We start from the raw sequence: 17114 nt of genomic DNA, 5'->3' as shown, positions 1-17114 counted from the left end.
CTATCAGTCTACCCGCTCTTGATTATATCATTGTGGAAGACATGAAGAAAATCCGCGCAAACATATCTTTGTTCAAGTTGGCTAAGATTCAAAATTAGCGGGATACTATTCTACGCACACTGAAGCAAACATCTACAGAGAGTGCAACCTCTACCAGCAAAGGAGAAAGCACATCTCCTGGTTCACTCACCACTGTGCTCAACACACTCCGGATGGAAGAAGAAAACTCTAAATTTCCATACATTCTTACTTTCATTGGAAATATTTAACTACAATGTTCACAATAGTTTGGTTGATTCTGATGCATCAGCCAACGTCATGCCACTCTCCATCACCAAGAATATCAATGCGCAATGGAGCGAGAAATCTACCCAGATCATCCCACATGATTGGACATGCATACTAGCCATTGGTGAACTTCACGATGTGATCATCTGACTATCTCAGGATGGTCGAGTTAACTAGTGCATCAAAATTCTTGTTGTAGACATACCGGAACCATATGGCTTACTTCTCAATAGGGACTGGTCCAACACATTGAATGGGTACTTTGCTATAGACTAGTCACACTTGTCGCTTCCATACCAAGGAAAAAGCTATAAGTTCTAGGTGTTATTCGAGAGATATATCAAACACAACATCACTCCCATCAATGGTGAGAATGAACTATTGGCTTTCATAGAGCTCATGTTCAGCAACTGCCTCTTGGAAACAACGTCAGGGTGTTATCTCACACAACCAAATCCAACCCCACTAGACACGTAGTTGGGCATCCTTCCTTGCCCAACTGATGGAAATGAAACTTGTACAACGCATTGTAACAGTAGTAGCAGTAGCAGTAGCAACAGTAGCAGTAGTACAAGTATGTCAAACAGTCCATGTACAGATGAGTTGTGGACCATGTATTTTGACGGATCAAAGGCACAGGATGGCTTTGGAGCCGGGTGTGTCTTGATTGACCCAAAGTATAGGAAACATTTGACCTCAAGCCACTTGGAGTTCAAGTGCAAGAACAACATTGCTAAATATGAAGCACTCATGTTTGGCTCGCAGAAGGCCATCAGCCTCAATGTTGTTGTGCTCAAAGTGGTAGGTGATTTAGAAATCATGGTATGGTATGTACATAACACCATACACTTTTTATCACCTCATCTCATAAGTTACCAGCAAGAGGTATGGCAACTAATCTCTAACTTCCAAGCATTCAATATCATTTTTGTGACAAGAATGCATAATGTAGCTACTAATGCCTTAGCAAACACAGCTTCTACGATGTCACCATTTAGGGATAGATTCACTATTGAAATTTTGTATAAGCCTTCTATGCATGATAACATAACTAATCTACACATTTTTTGCAATGATCAATAGACATTGCACTTCATGGACAATGTTGATGCCTTTAAGGATGCAGTGGCTAACGAAGATGAGCATGAGAAGTCTCTACAAGCTGCAGCGGATGACAAGAAAGGCGACCTCATCCCCAAGGGTGTGGTATCTCTCAAAAGGCTCTCTGACTTGAAAAACTACATTCAAGGGTCAAGAAATAGCAAAAACCATAGTTCCACCATGATGTACGAACAAATCAACCTAGGAACAAACCATGATCCAAAGTTCGTTAGTCTCAATACGTGTTTCACACCATAGGAGCTGCATGTTTTTGTCTGCTTGTTTAAATAGTATTAGGATGTGTCTGCATGGACATATGATGATATGAGAACATATGATACATGAATAATCCAACACGTGATTCCAATCGAATAAGGGGTCAAGCCATTGCAGCAAAAACTGAGGAAAGTACATATGTCACTTGAACACCTTATACAGAAAGAAATGACTAAGCTATGATGATTCTTGGATCACTTAGAGAGTTCATCATTTGACATGGGTTTCTAATTTAAGTATTGTCATAAGAAATCCAGGGGAATCCACTTATGCGTTGATTTATGGAACTTAAACCATTCCCGGAACAAAAGCAACTACCCTGTGCCATCAATGGAACCTATGTTACACGTAGTATCTGGAGCAGGAATGTTGTCTTCGCTTAATGGTTTTTCGGAAGACAACCAAGTTCTGTTAATGGAACCTCATAGTTTGACATTGGTTCAGGAGAAGCTTGAACCACACATGTACCATCTACAATCACTTGACAGGAGGGTTGACAACCTTCCTATAAACGGCCAAGGTCTCAAACACTATTTTCAGTAAGCCAGGACCTCGCCCCGCACCATGTACATAGTCTGTTTACTGCTTGTTGTTTTTTTCAACTTGCCTTACTACTTTTGTTTCATTTTCTTTGGTTTTCTTAGTGTATTACTATTTTTGCTTTTCTAAATAAGTGCTGCCCTCTACTAAGTTATGGCTTTTGAATGAGTATGTCACTGAGATCCAAAGCGTCTTGTGACACTGCAGCACTTGGCCAGTCCTGTGTCTATCTTCTTTGTGCTTGGTTATAACCTTCGGCTGATGAAGTCCTAAAGGAAAGTACGAGACGTCTACAAGGGAAGCTTTGGTCCAACCATGAACCTGTGCCCACAATGGGAAACCCCATGCTTGTACTTTGCCTTCTTCTCTCTGTGTTCAAGCTCATCCAACTAGTAGAAATGGAGAAGGGGAAAATCAAAACAAGAAAACATATGTCAAAGGTCTTGCATGCTTCTCTAAAGGAACAACCTCTTCTAATCTCAATAATTTGGGATCCATCTTCTGCCTCAAAAATGAATAAGTTCTTATGCACAGTTATCTTAAAAAATACAAAGTTGAAATAAGAGAAAGGCTTCTTGCACAGAGAGGTGAAGCATACAACTCCACCAAGGTATTGACCAGGCTCGCTGGTAGTGGAGCAATGAATGTGTTTCTACATGAATCTGTCGGGGTACTATCCAGGCCTACTAGTAACGGAGCAACACCAGGGATGAAAAATTATACTCTGAAAATTTTTAACTCGCAAGCCAAACTACCCTTCCCGATTTCAAAACATTGTGATCAAGCTGAAACTTATTGTTTTCTTTGACCGAGTTGATGAAAGGTGAAACATGTCTATCCATGGGTTAAGTGGGAAGTCAAGGTAACCCGAACAACAATTCAATACTCCCTGGTAGACCAAGGCCCTTTGATGTTAATGGACCAAAACAGAGAAACTAGTATTCAACCAGTGTGTCACCAAGTGTTGTAGTGGCTGCAACACCCTCCAAAATTTTGTCCTACATCTAATTTCAAAGCCTTCCTTTGGGTTTTTCTTGATGTTTCCAAGCACTTGGGCTCATCCCATGAGCTCGTGTTGAGTATTTGTACCCTCCACGCTTGACCATTCACTGAAAATATTTTAGCATGTTGGTCACAATCTCATGCTTGCAGCCATGTTATGGTTATGTACAAAGTCTGGCTTCATGTGTACAAGTTGCATTCTCTATGTAAGCATTTGTCACACTCAAACATGAAGTTGTATCCAATGTCACATAAGTGTCTTCACAGTCATTCAATGATCTATCTCAAGCATCGCGCTTGTCACTCACACCCATCGATCAGTCACACTGAGTGTATGTTGTCTTGTTGATTCAAGGTGTCTTTTCATCGAGTCATGTTGAGTGTGTGTTCGCAAGGTCATGTATGCACAAGTTCACTCGCTCACACACTTAGTCATTTTGCTAAAGCTTTGTTGACCGAACCACCCCTCAACAGCCGGACCTCCACTAAGTTGCACTGCATAGTTTCAGCCCTCAGAGATCATGCACTTTTTCCCAGAATTGTGTAGAGTTTGAGTCTACCTCCCAGACAATATGCACTATGCAAGCCTGGAGTAGACCTGACTAACTATCACCTAGAATAGTGCAGAAGTCTCTCAGCAAGCCATCTCAATCTACGCTACCCAAAAAAAAATCCATCAAGACTCTAGTTGGTCAACTAGAGAGTTTGACTGAGCAGTGACTTCAAGCTTCACTCCTCCAAACAATTGCATAGAAGGTGCTAGAATGCCCTCCTCCTTTGATTGAAGAAACTATGTAGACATGAAGGACAGGCACCCGCTACCTTCCACTACACTGTCCTCAAAATTTGTGCAGTTATGTCAACGAGTCACCCTGTCAACCAGCCTGATGCTCCTCCTACAAATTGTGCATTTTTCATGGGATGTCTCTATGCTACCCAACATCCCACTCAGCCCAGAAGCTACGTAGGGATGTCTTGTAGGCCAACCCCCCAACTCAGTACAATTTTGGCTAGCAAGCTCCCGCAACCCACTGCCAGCCTCCGCGGAGAAGCTACACAGTTTTTGCTATCATTGTCCTCCCTTGTGCTTGCACTGTCTCCTTAGAAACACTCGTTGGATGCATAATTTGATTCATCATCCAAGGAGTACCAATGTTGCATACTTTCGATGGACCCTACTACACGACAACTGAGAAATACATGAAAAACGTGATTGCAATCTCATTTTTTCATGTATTTATCACTTTTCATGTACTATGGTCCATCAAAAGTATGCAGCATGGGTACTCTTTAGATGACGAATTAAATTTTGCATCCAACAAGTACACCAGCTCAAAATTTGAGTAAAACCATAGGGAGATAAGTTGAAAAAGTAGTTTTATTATTTTATTACTTTTTCATCTTTTTACCTTTTTACTCCAAAAATGGTGAATCATCCCCCATGGTTGACAACATAATCTTGAATCTTATTCATTCTTATAAAGTTTATTTTGGCTGTACATTTTTCCTAGGAGTCCCATTTTAGACCTCAAAAGTCCCCTAATGTTTCCTTGACAATGCCTGGAGCCTGCATCCTAGCCTGAATTGTGCTCTACATAGTTTCAAAGCCCTGTCCTCTCTCCTAGTCACTTGCACCCAAAAACGAAAGACGATGCATCATGGTATACTAGGATATTTCTATATTCATTTCATCTCATCATGAGTGATTGTAGATATAGGTACATGGTTGAGACATGATGCAACAAACAAACATGATGAACAAGGAGCACATGCTAGGAGAATTTTTTGTGAATGGATGAACACATGGAGCATTCCAAATACATGTAAAGGAGATACATCCACGCGCAACATCAAGTGAATACCAAGACCATTGAAGAATCCACACACTTTTCCATGCGGAGGTGAAGCTATGATACACCAAGATCACATTCATCACTCAGCAACACTGCAGCTCGACATAGACACTAGCAACAGCATGAACATACCAGCTCTGTCGTGTCGAGTCATGTCATGAGTCATTTTGTACGCATCACTATTGTGGGCCATACTGTTGTAATCAATGTAATGTAATGTGGAATTCCAAGAGACCCACATGTAAAGTTGAAGAGTCATGTAAGTCATACAGTCACAAGGGAAGTTGAACAATCACAAGGGTCAGTTTCACCCTTGGTTATATATACCCCTCATTTGTACATGCAAGGGACTTTTCACCTTGGCTCCCCCCACATAGCCTTGAGAGTCTGTAGTCTTTTCTTTAAGGAGTGAGTAGTGGCTCCAACACCTCGCTATCGAGGTTAGTGATGTAATGGTGTACCGATGTGTCTTTGGACTTTCGCTTAATTTAGAATCTTGATAACAGGCCAACATGTTTTCACACAGGTATTATATTCATTTGTAAGACAATTCTTTGGACACTTGTAATGCATGTTTCTTTAACTTGTGTTAAGACAGTTGAACTATTTTAGTTGTTCTAATACATATGCTTCTGAAAATGTGTTGTATAAGTTGTTAATGGTGTCTCACCTGTGTGGACTATTCCGCCAAACACTCGACAGAACCATTCTCATAAAATTATTATAACAACCATCGCACTCATGTGGAATATTCCACTGGGTGTTGTACATGCTATCTGTTCACTATGTGTTTGCGACTTCTACATCCATGTGGGCTACTCCGCCGGAAGTTGTGCATGTCCTATTGTGTTGTGTGTCTCTAACAGAGTTGGGACTATTACCATTTGACTTGAGACTCACTTCCACCCTCTCCCTCTGTAGTGAAAGAACCTTGACACAAGTAACACTAAGCACTCACCGGGTACATGAACCTCACTGTTCGAAGACAAATAATACCACTCCCATGTGATGACAAGAAAGAGCTAAGGCAAACCTTTAAGATAATGGAAACTAAGCCATCGTACTGGATGGGACTCCTACACCAAACTGTGTGAGGTCTAGTTGGGGGTTCATATTGAGGAGATCCCATGAATGTTGGCAAGTCCAGTACCATCAATAGGGTGACAATGCTTTTGAGCTCAACATTCCCTCATTCCTTGGACTACACCTAATGTTCAATGTGGTCTGTCTTCTTCCATACTTTCCAGCATTGTTGGACACATCAAGCATTGTAGGACAACTAAAACCAAGAGAGCTCAACCAAGACTACATAGAACATGACAAAAATTATTCGATTATCAACACACAAATGAATAGCACCTGCCAACAAAAGATCGAACTGTATTGGGTAGTCAAAGTTGCTCAACTCCTAAGTTCTACATAAGTTTCCCCTTTTCATGGAGGAACTCAACACAATGGGGATCATTGCTTCCTAAAGGGGGAGGACTAATGCATGCAGATTTTGTTGGCCACATGACTATTCCACTTGGGGCCCCACCATTGGTTCTTTCATTTTCCTTAATTGTAGCACAACTTACTATTTTTGGTAGTTTTTTGGGTCCTAAACTTCTAAAGCTATTTTGAGGGCCTAAAAAATGTTTTTTGGGGAAAACAGAGACACAAAAAACGTGTAAGTCTAGATTAGCAAGCTTTTGATGTCCTCCTTTTTGAATTCTTCAAAACAAGATATTATGATAGTCAAATAGAGAATTTGACGTCCCAACTTATAACCCCAACGGGGCCCATAAGATTTTGGTGCTTCATCTCTTAGTGTTAGGTTTTTAATGTTTATGGTTTCCCACTTTTTCTTCATGATATAAAGTCCTCTAAGACTCATTGTAACACAGTTCAAAAGGCATGTAACCACCACATCTCTTCTCATGGATAAGCTACCATTGCACGAACTAGTTTATTTCCCTTATACATGTAACAATTTTTAGTAATTTTTTATTAATGAATTAAAGTTTTTTTTCATCGTAACTCTGTGTTTATGTTTATATATGTTTTTTATTTCATTCCTGCAACAAATCAGATCATACCTATAACAAAATTTTGATAATTTTTTAAATATCAATTGATCTATTGTGATAGTTTCCATGAAGAAGTTTCATCTATTTGCATTGGTTTCATGATATTAGTTCTTGAGTTTCATAATATTAGCTCATCTTTGTACATATGGCTTTTTCTTTATTAGATGTATGTCTTTAATCAGATGCCATGATTGAACTTTGGTCAAAAGTTTTATGGTGTGTTTAGATCATAAAATATTTAGTGGAAAAAATTCTATATTTTCATAGTTTACCAACTGTATTATTTAAAGAGGTAAAGCATGATATGTAATTGTTTAAAAGTGGTCTAATATTAGTAATTTTTTATTATTATAATATTTGTTCTTAATAAATTTGTAAATTATAGAGAAATATATTAAATTTTATTTGAGATTTATATTGCATGCTATGTACTTGTATACAGTATGGATAAGTTCAATTAACATAACTGAAATTATAATTATTAGTAAAGAACTACATGGACGATCACAATTTAAATAAACATTAGTAATATGTTGAAATATTATATTTAATATTTTGTTTTAATACAAATATATTATCTTTAAGAATTATTTTTCTTTAATATAAATTTATTATGTGCAAATGATCTTAGGAGTTTATACTTCTCTTTTCCTATATACATGTGAAAATGATCTTAAATGATCTAAAGCCCATTCACAAATCTCTATATAAAAAATCACCACAACTTTGAAAATAGAAAGTTGTCGAAGATGTTTGGTTGTTAGGCTAACTTTCTAGCATCTAACCCATATTTATAATATAATATTTTCCTAAAGTTTTTCTAATATTTATTATAAGCTTCTTAATCAAATTTAATAATATTTATTAGAAAAAATTAATCAAATTTAAATTGTAAATTTGGAAATAACAAAAATCAAATATATTTCTTTCACAAAATAGGTTTTATTTTTAATTATATATATTTAATTTTTATTTTTTTTCATTTACAAAAATTATATATTTAAATTTTTTTCATCAAAATTTATATTATATAAAAAAAAAGAAATTGATTTAGTGAAAATTTATATTTTTTTAAATAAAATTAAAATAAAATTTTTATATTATAAAAATGTAAATATGCTTTTTTTAATTTTTTTTTAATTTTGTCTGTATATTAATCATATTTTTAAATAAAAAATTCCCTTACTATTCACCCAATTGTTGTTTATTATTTTAAATAATATAATATAAATATTACTTATAATATTGCAAATACAATTTATTAAAAAAAATAGTTTGCAAATTATGTAATAAGTTTTATCTAAATATCATAATCTAAATTTTCCAAATCTTGCATCAATTTAAATATACCTGTTGATATTATGTGAAAAAAAAATCAAGAGAATTTAGAATAGAATAAACAAAGTTGTTTTACTCGAAAGAATAAAGTTTAAATTACATTCCATATAATTGTATAATATTTTACATGAATTCTATTAATAGTATTATTATTCTAAAATTACATTGTATATAGTATATTTATATAAAATTTCTGATGAATTTATTCTATAATTTATTTTAATATTACTATATATAAATAAATAATTGCAAAAACAAATTCATTTATTATATATAGAATAGAGGGCATTCACGCTCTTGGTAACGTATTTCTATACACAAGTTTTAATGATAACAATGATATTATCTAAGAATAAAATCTCACGATTATATGAAATGGTTATATTTATCACAAGTATTTTTATGATTTGTTAATAACATGACATCATCCACATAAATTAACAATAACAAACCATAAATTTATATATGCATACCTCTTTTTTAAGTCATCTTTTAAACTCATTTATTACAAGTCTATAAGTCAAATAAAGGAGTCATTCTTATGTATTTATATTTTACTTTTGATTTTCACTAATCCTTCTACTTTTATCATTTATTGGAATCCTCAAATTTACAATAAAATTTTCATATAATTAGAAAATATCTCCTCCATTCTACTTTAATTCCTACTTTCTCCATTATTTTTAAAAGTTATTAGACAATGTATGATAATTTTTAGAAAGAAAAAAAGAAAAGCATTATTAAATATTGTTTCTTCATCTCATTTTCAAAACATCGACAAGTTATGAGATGCTGAATGGTTGAATACTTAGGCCAAAAGAAACCCAAGAAAATTCCCTCAAAATTTTCACATTATTAGTCTTTTCATGAGCAAGAGCATCATGTTAAGTGCCACGCCAAATTGATCAACACTATGTAATTGTGCATTGTACTAAAAAATTTGTAATTAAAATCTATATGAATGCAACATCTGTTTAGTTCTATATGCACATAGTTTAAATGTGATTCGAATAAGTCCTACCAAAGTTACTACTTTGTAATTGAATTACAAGGTTTTTTTGGGGGGCAGGGGTGTTGGAAATAATACTGAGAGGGGGGGTGAATCAGTATTATCTAATTCTTTTAATAAATCTTCTTTATTTGTTCTTTGAATTGTTTTTGCATGTCAGTACCATAAAATAATGAGCATGAACAAAAGAAAACAGATAGTCACACCAAAGAACACAAGATGTAAGGTGGAAACCCAATGTGGGTGAAAACCACCTGCTGCAATATGTCTCTATCTTCTTTCAAATTAGAAACTCCTTTACAATGGTTTTGTACTGGTGCAGTCCTTTACCAGTACGCAGGCTGCAACCTGCAGAGAGCTACAAATCTCTCTCTCTCGTTTTCCAGTCTCTCCTGGAAGGGAGCTACAACCCCCTACTTCTTTTCTTACAAGGACCACTTTTCATAAATTTTCAAACTGGATCCATAAGCATCAAATAATCATCAAGTATAAGAGAATCACCCAGTCAACTGTAGTAACCAGATCAACAATAATAGGACCAAACCTAGAACACAAAAATCATAAAAAAAGATTTTAAGAGAAGTAAGCACCCTGCTCGCCTGCTTACGTAAGCACCCTACTCAACTGCTGGCCTGCTTACAGTACTCACCCTGCTCAACTGCTTGCCTGCTTACAGTACACACCCTGCTCAACTGCTAGCCTGCTTATGTACGCACCCTGCTCAACTGCTAGCCTGCGTACCTCGCTCTGAGTCCATTGAACTGCCTGCGGACCTCCGCACCTGCAACCCTTCTGTGCCTACGTACCGGCGCACCTGAAACCCTTCTGTGCCTGCGTACCGGCGCACCTGAAACCCTACTGGCCTGCATACCGGTGCACCTGAAACCCTTCTGTGCCTGCGTACCGGCGCACCTGAAACCCTTCTGTGCCTGCGTACCAGCGCACCTGAAATGCTTCGTTCCTGTGTATGTACGCACTTTTCTCTCACTGTACCTACGTACCTTCGGGCATAGATGATTTCAAGAATTCAGAAATAACCCAGACAGTCAGATCTACAGATCTGAACATGCGCCGAAGAGATCTCGGTCCATCAGTAGATTCGCCTTCTTTAGATCTAGACCAGATCTAGCCCTCATGAGATATTCAACCAAAAACATGCTCAAGCCAAATGATCTCCTTTGCTTTATATAGGAAAGCTCTTCCTTAAAACATGGATCAATACCATGAGCCGACACCATAATAACACAATACCGTCGGCTAAATACCAAGAGTAAAACATAAGAAAACCCCACATGTGAATTTCTTTGCCTTGAAATGTGTGCACTGGGGGTATGCACCTCCTGAACGAGATAACTGCGGGTATGTATGCACTTTATGTAACACTGACCTGCGTGTACGCACCTTATGCAAGGTGTACCTGCGTACCCCTTATTTTCTTCAATATTTGATAGATGATCATCAATCTCTGCTGCTGACTTGAAGTACTATGATCTATCACCTGAATGGGTTGCCATCAAGGACAACACTTTAGCCATAATGCCAACAATCTCCCCCTTTGGACTTGATGGCAACCTCAAAGCTTCAGCTTCATTCTCCCCCTTTGACATCAAGGGCAAAGGGTTATGCTCCCCCTAAGAACATGCTCCCCCTGAATATGAACCAGATCTGCAATGAAGAACCATAATCCACCATGAAAGAGATAGAGACATATTGCAGCTACTTCCAAGGTCTCCTTCTGCACATCCTCCATAATGCCAACAATGCATTATATGCTCCCCCTGAACCTGTACCATCAATCAGAAGAGGTTCAGCAATAAGATGATGCATCAACAACCCCCAGCTTTTGCCTGAGGTATTCAAAAGTGTCCCTGGGCAATGGTTTAGTGAGAATATCAGAAACTTGTTCCTTAGAAGGAACATACTCCAACTTGACCTTCTGTTCAAGCACTTGTTCTCGGAGAAAATGATACTTGATAGGTATGTGCTTGGTTTTTGAATGCATAACAGGATTCTTTGAGATGTTGATTGCACTTGTGTTATCACATAAGATGGGGATTGGTGGTGTACAAGTGATTTGAAAATCCTGCAAAGTCTGCATCATCCAAAGGAGTTGGGTACAACAAGATGCAGCAGCAACATATTCCACTTCAGCTGTAGACAAGGCAATCGAACTCTGTTTCTTGCTGAACCAAGATACCAGTCTGGAACCCATAAAGAACGCACCACCACTTGTGCTTTTCCTGTCATCCACGCTTCCGGCCCAATCTGCATCTGTATAAGCATGAAGTGTAAGATTTGTATCTCTAGGATACCATAAGCCATAGTTTTGAGTCCCTTGAAGATATTTGAAAATTCTCTTCACTGCCTGAAGATGAGTCTCCTTCGGATTTGCCTGAAATCTTCCAACTATTCCAACTGCATGCATGATGTCTGGGCGGGTACCTGTCAAATAAAGTAAACTTCCAATCATAGATCTGTAGATTGGTTGATGTACTGCTGCAGATTCATCATTTGTACTGAGGCTACATCCTGTGACCATGGGTGTACATACTGGTTTTGCATCTTCCATACCATATTTCTTCAAAATCTATTTGAGATACTTGGTTTGAGATAAAAAGATTCCTCCTTCTTTTTGTTGGATTTGCAAACCAAGGAAATATGTCAGTTCTCCTAGCAAGGACATTTCAAATTCTTTCTGCATGACCAAGGCAAAGTTTTGACTCATAGCTTCTTCATTACTCCCAAAAATAATGTCATCTACATACACAACAAGTATTAGCAATTTGTCATTTTCAACTTTTATATAAAGATTGCTATCTGCCGATCCTTTTGAAAAGCCTTGTTGATGAAGATATTTGTCCAAATGGTAGTAGCAAGCCCTTAGAGCTTGTTTGAGGCCATAGAGAGCCTTTTTCAATCTGCATACAAGATTTGGATCATTTCCAAGAATGAACCCATCTGGCTGTTCAATGTACACTTCTTCTTCCAAGTCTCCATTCAGAAAGGCTGATTTCACGTCCATTTGAAATACTTTGAAGTTTTGAAAACTTGAGAGAGCAAGGAACATTCGGATGGCCTCAAGTCTTGCAACAGGAGCAAAGGTTTCTTCAAAGTCTATTCCTTCTTGCTGCGCATACCCTTTACAAACAAGTCTGGCTTTGTTTCTAATTACTTCTCCATTTTCATTCAATTTGTTTTTGAAGACCCATTTTGTCCCGATAACATTCTTATCTTTTGGTCTAGGAACCAGCTCCCAAGTGTTGTTCTTTTCGATCCGCTCAAGTTCTTCATCCATTGCTTTCACCCAACATTCATCTTTGCATGCCTCTTTCACATTTTGTGGTTCAGTAGAGGAGAGTAATGCCAAATAGCTTGAAGCTTCTGCAACTGTTCTTCTTGTTTGTACACCTGCTTCTTTCTGCCCCATAATCTGAGATTTTGGATGGTTCTTCTGAACATATCTGGATGGAGTCTTTTCTTCTATTCTTGTTTTCTCCTCTGGTTCTTCTTGAGGTTCTTCTTCTTCATCATTCTGTTGTTGGGGGTAGCCTTCATCTTCTTCGATGTCTTCATGATGTACTTGCCTAGGAATGTATCCCTTCTCATCAACCACTACATCAATGTTGTCAACAATTCTGCCAAGTATTTTATTGTAGCATTTGTATGCTTTGCTATGTGGAGAGTAACCAAGAAGAATGCCTTCATCTGCTCTAGGTTCAAGTTTGCCAAGCTGCTCATCAGTATTCTTGATATAGCATTTGCTCCCAAAGATTTTGAAGTGCTTTACTGAAGGAGTCCTACCACTCCAGAGCTCATGAGGAGTTTGAGTGCTGTTCACCCGGACATTTGTTTTGTTGAGAATAACAACTGCAGCATTTGCAGCTTCACCCCAGAAAGTTGCGGGAGTTCCTGACTCATCAAGCATAGCACGAGCCATTTGTTGGACTGTTCTGTTCATTCTTTCCACAACTCCATTTTGCTGAGGAGTTCTTGCTGTAGAGAATTCTCTTCTTATCCCATGTTCTTCACAGAAATCGAAAAATTCATTTGAAGTAAATTCCCCACCTCTGTCGGATCTGAGGCACTTAATTTTGTGACCTGATTCATTTTCAACCAAGGCTTTGAAGGATTTGAATTTTTCGAATGCTTCATCTTTGTGCTTCATAAGTCCTAACCAGACAAACCTGGAGAAATCGTCAATGAATAATATCAAGTATTCTTCTCCTCGAGGTGTTCTTTTCCTGAAAGGACCACATGTATCTGTATGTACTAGCTCAAGAGGCATGCTAGCTAATCCTTCTTTCTCTGGAAAGTTAGTTCTGGTTTGTTTTCCAAACTGACATGATTTTCATATGGTGTTGTCAGGAATTTTGATATCTGGAAGATCGCAAACTGCCTGATATTTGCATGCTTTCCTTATTTGTGAAAAGCTTAGATGTCCCAACCTCCAATGCCATAACCAGTGCTCATCATCCTTGCTCAGATAACATTGTTGTTGTCCTTCTTCAAATATGTACAGATTATTTGGAGTTCTTTTGCTTTTGATCATTGTTTTACCTGTATCAAGATCACGAACAAGACATCCATTTGATCTGAATATAACCTCAGTTCTTTGATCACACATCTGGCTGACACTTAGAAGATTATGCTTCAATCCATCAACATACAAAACATTTCCAGCCTTGACCTTTTCTTTTAACTGAGCAATGCCTTTTCCTTTTATAGTTGCAAGAGTATCATTTCCAAAAGAGACTTTCTTTCCCTTTTCTAGAGTAGAATAAGACTCAAGTTTTTCTTTATCACCTGTCATATGCTTCGAACATCCACTGTCAATGTACCATAGATTTTCCTGTCCCTCTGCATAAAATGCTATCCCACATCTTTCTGTTTGAGGTTCCTTTATTCTCCATGTTTTGGTGCTTGAGGCTTGTTCCTTTTTCTGCTGAAACCTTCTCCTGCATTCAGAGTCTTCATGACCAAAGTTATTGCAAATAGAACATTCAACTTCATTTTCAAGAACCGAAAAGTTGTTATAGGTCCTTTTTGTAATCCCCATCATACTTCTTTGTTTTTGAGCTTCCCTAGTCATGATCGTTTTATATGCAACACATTGAGCTGCTTTGTGACCAAAGTTATGGCAAGAAAAGCATTGTCCATTGAAGAAACTTCTGCGGTTATCGAATCTACCACCCAATTGATTGTAATTTCTATTGTCATCTATTCTTGAACCAAATTGAGAAGATTTTACCTGTGGCTGGTTGTAGCTTTTGTTCACCCTTAAGATGGATTGCCCCTGATAGTTTCTGTTTGTAATTCGTCCCTGCTTTACCTGATGATCTTCATTGTACTTTTGCTCATTTCTTCTTGCTGCATCAAGATAACTTTTTGAGGTGGATGCTTGAGAAGTTTCTCCATTATAACCCAGACCTGTCTTGTTTAGTGGAGACCGTTGCACATTGATAATCTCATCCAAAGTTTCAGATCCTTTGACAAACTTGAGATTAATAGCTTTTGTTTTCTCAATCTCTTTTCTAAGACCAACAATTTCACCTTCTAATTTTTCAAGATGTTTTTCCTTTTCATCAATTTGAAATTGTAGAGTATCAATGATCATGTTCTTTTCTTCTATACATCTCTTGAGTCTAGTAATTTCATGATAAAGGTTATCCACATCTATAGCATCCATATAATCATCATCTTCAAATGCCATTAACAACTTATATTCATTACCTTGTTCATCTTCATCACTGTTTGATAGACCATCACTATCTTCATGAGTGTAGTAGCTTTTCTTATTTGCATTCTGTTTCTTGTTCCATCTAGCAGGTTCCTTTCCTTTATCCTTATAAGGACATTTTGCAGCATAATGACCTACTCTTCCACAAGCAAAGCATTTAAAAGGTAACTTACCTCTGAACCTTCCAGAACCCCTTTGAAGATTTCTGACAAAATTTGATTCTTCTTCCTCTTCTTCTGGGACGTGGCTCGCTTCATAATAATATCCTTTGCCTGATGCCTTGAAAGCAGCTTCTCTTTTGTCTGATGGACCTCCCTTTCTCATTTCATAAGCAGTTAGAATTCCATGTAGCTGAGACATAGTAAGAATTCGTAGATTTTCCTTTTCTTCTATTGCAGATACTTTAGATTCAAACTTGGGGGACAATGATCTTAGAACTTTTTCAACCACAATAGCCTCTTTTATTTCTTCACCCAAATTTTTCATACAGTTAACAACCTCATCTACCCGAAGAAAATAGTTAGCCACACTTTCATCATTATACATTTTGAGAGTCTCATACTGAATTCTGAGAGTTTGAAGTTTAGCACGCTTTACCTGTTCATCTCCTTCATAGCTTGTGACAATTTTGTCCCATATCTCTTTTGCGGATTTATAGTGCATTACCTTCATGAATTCTGATTGAGATATACATCCTAATAGAGTACTGACTGCTTTCGCATTTGTTTCATACTTCTTTTTCTCGGTTGCATCTGTAGGAGTAGCTGAAGGAAAAGCGTAGCCTATCTCTACGATGTCCCAAACTTCTGTACCAAGAGATTGAAGATAGGCAGTAACTCTTACCTTCCAATAATTGAAGTTTGTCCCATCAAAAACCGGTGGCCTGATTGATGCTTCTCTCTCGTACTTGCTCATGATGAACGATCTACCTTCAAGCGATCAAGCTTCTCTGAAGGACCTGCTCTGATACCAATTGTTGGAAATAATACTGAGAGGGGGGGAGAATCAGTATTATCTAATTCTTTTAATAAATCTTCTTTATTTGTTCTTTGAATTGTTTTTGCATGTCAGTACCATAAAATAATGAGCATGAACAAAAGAAAACAGATAGTCACACCAAAGAACACAAGATGTAAGGTGGAAACCCAATGTGGGTGAAAACCACCTGCTGCAATATGTCTCTATCTTCTTTCAAATTAGAAACTCCTTTTACAATGGTTTTGTACTGGTGCAGTCCTTTACCAGTACGCAGGCTGCAACCTGCAGAGAGCTACAACTCTCTCTCTCGTTTTCCAGTCTCTCCTGGAAGGGAGCTACAACCCCCTACTTCTTTTCTTACAAGGACCACTTTTCATAAATTTTCAAACTGGATCCATAAGCATCAAATAATCATCAAGTATAAGAGAATCACCCAGTCAACTGTAGTAACCAGATCAACAATAATAGGACCAAACCCAGAACACAAAAATCATAAAAAAAGATTTTAAGAGAAGTAAGCACCCTGCTCAACTGCTCGCCTGCTTACGTAAGCACCCTGCTCAACTGCTGGCCTGCTTACAGTACTCACCCTGCTCAACTGCTTGCCTGCTTACAGTACGCACCCTGCTCAACTGCTAGCCTGCTTATGTACGCACCCTGCTCAACTGCTAGCCTGCGTACCTCGCTCTGAGTCCATTGAACTGCCTGCGGACCTCCGCACCTGCAACCCTTCTGTGCCTGCGTACCGGCGCACCTGAAACCCTTCTGTGCCTGCGTACCGGCGCACCTGAAACCCTACTAGGCCTGCGTACCGGTGCACCTGAAACCCTTCTGTGCCTGCATACCGGCGCACCTGAAACCCTTCTGTGCCTGCGTACCGGCGCACCTGAAACGCTTCGTTCCTGCGTATGTACGCACTTTTC

This window comes from Pinus tabuliformis, chromosome 5_2 (assembly GCF_031772625.1).
Source record: "Pinus tabuliformis cultivar Carrire ecotype Pingquan chromosome 5_2, CPIR1, whole genome shotgun sequence".
Classification (NCBI taxonomy): domain Eukaryota; kingdom Viridiplantae; phylum Streptophyta; class Pinopsida; order Pinales; family Pinaceae; genus Pinus; species Pinus tabuliformis.
The sequence above is the reverse complement of the archived record's forward strand: the minus strand, read 5'-3'. Positions refer to the sequence as shown.